Source organism: Sinocyclocheilus anshuiensis, unplaced genomic scaffold, assembly GCF_001515605.1.
Source record: "Sinocyclocheilus anshuiensis isolate Anshui unplaced genomic scaffold, SAMN03320099.WGS_v1.1 scaffold15855, whole genome shotgun sequence".
Lineage (NCBI taxonomy): Eukaryota > Metazoa > Chordata > Actinopteri > Cypriniformes > Cyprinidae > Sinocyclocheilus > Sinocyclocheilus anshuiensis.
Window position 1 is genome coordinate 1,489 of NW_015546875.1, and position 1,513 is coordinate 3,001.

Consider the following 1,513-nt stretch of genomic DNA (forward strand, 5'->3'; position numbering starts at 1 on the left):
TAGAAATAGAAGATGAATATTCACAATGCATCTAAAGACCAAGATCCATTGTTAAGCTTATGGTTGTTTTTGGTGGATGATATACCAATAACAGATAAAGTAAGATTATTAAGAGATATGGGTTGAAATAACCCAGGTGGATATAAATTAGTAACAAACTTGAATTCTGAAATAAAGAAGCAAATTAAAGAAAGACCGTCTGAATATGATTTAAACTCTTACTGTAAATCAATATTTTCACAAATGCCATAGTTGAATAAAGTCTGTTATAAAATTTAGAAACATTAAATATTACTAATATTACTTCTGGGCCTTTAGAAATGGCTCTGTCAATATTAAATGCTGAAAGGGCTTTACTCTGACCTTTGCTGCATCCCAGTGCGCCTACTTACACTATGCCCTTAAAGTATGTACTCTTTTGGTGAAGAAAAAGTACACACTTGAGTGTGTAGTAGAAGAGTAATCAAGCTATCATGTCATACGGTTGTGTCTTTAACGGACACTGTCGCATAATTACACGCATCCTATTACTGTGAAATGGCCTGTCAATAATCTTGTCACGGAGGGCAACAAGATGGCGGGCTAAGCATATGTGGTTTTCTCAGCTCTCCAGCAGATCTTGAGGTTTATAATAATATTCAGCTTTTTATAATCCAATTTATCGCATATCAGTGAGTATATGGGCAATGTCAGCAAAAAAAAATTGCAAAGAGAAACGCAAAGAACCTTCTTCCTTGCAGAATACCCCAACAAAAACATTAGCTAAGAAGCAGAAAGGTGACGAGAGCTCCAAGATTTCCAACGCAGCTCTCCTGGAAACCTTAGTTGCCAGACTTGATCTACAAAATGGGAAAATAAGCAGCATTGAGCGCAAGATCACTGAGAACAGTCTAATGATCATTAACCTGACAAGATCTGAGGAATGTGGCAGAAATAAAGGACTGTAAAACAAAAATAAACTTGTTCGACAAACAACTCACCTCTGTTAGCACATCACACGCAGATCTGATAAGCCGCACATCGAAGCTCGAACGCTACAAAAGAAGATGGAACCTCAGAGTAATCGGAATGAAGGAAACAGCAGGTGATGATGTTCAAAGAGAATTGGGAAATTGCTCCTCACCTGCAGCAGAAGCTTGAAGACATCGTGGATACAGTCCACCGCGTTGGTCCCAAAACGAAGGATAAATCCAGGCAGGTGATCATTCAGTTCTGCATGCAGAAACACAGAGACGAGTTCTGGCGCTCCACCAAAGCCTAGGATGTCTGGAAACTCAGGGGAATAAAGTTCACTGAAGATTTATCTAAGGGAGACCGAGAAGCACGTGCTGCACTATGGCCGAGGATCAGTGAAGCTAGAGCTGCAGGGAAGAAAGCATACTACCGTGGTCCCTATGGCTACATAGAGGGCGCCCGGATTGTCAAGGATAGAGAAAGGTTGTTTTGTGTTCTATAGAGCACAGTTACATTTAACATACAGGTGCATCTCAATAAATTAGAATGTCATGGAAAA

At 39.7% G+C, this 1,513-nt stretch overlaps 1 pseudogene; it reads left to right on the forward strand.

Annotated features, from left to right (window-relative positions):
* Positions 1 to 686: 686 nt before the first annotated feature.
* LOC107701610 (uncharacterized) lies at positions 687 to 1,456 on the forward strand (annotated as a pseudogene).
* The last annotated feature ends 57 nt before the right edge of the window (positions 1,457 to 1,513 follow it).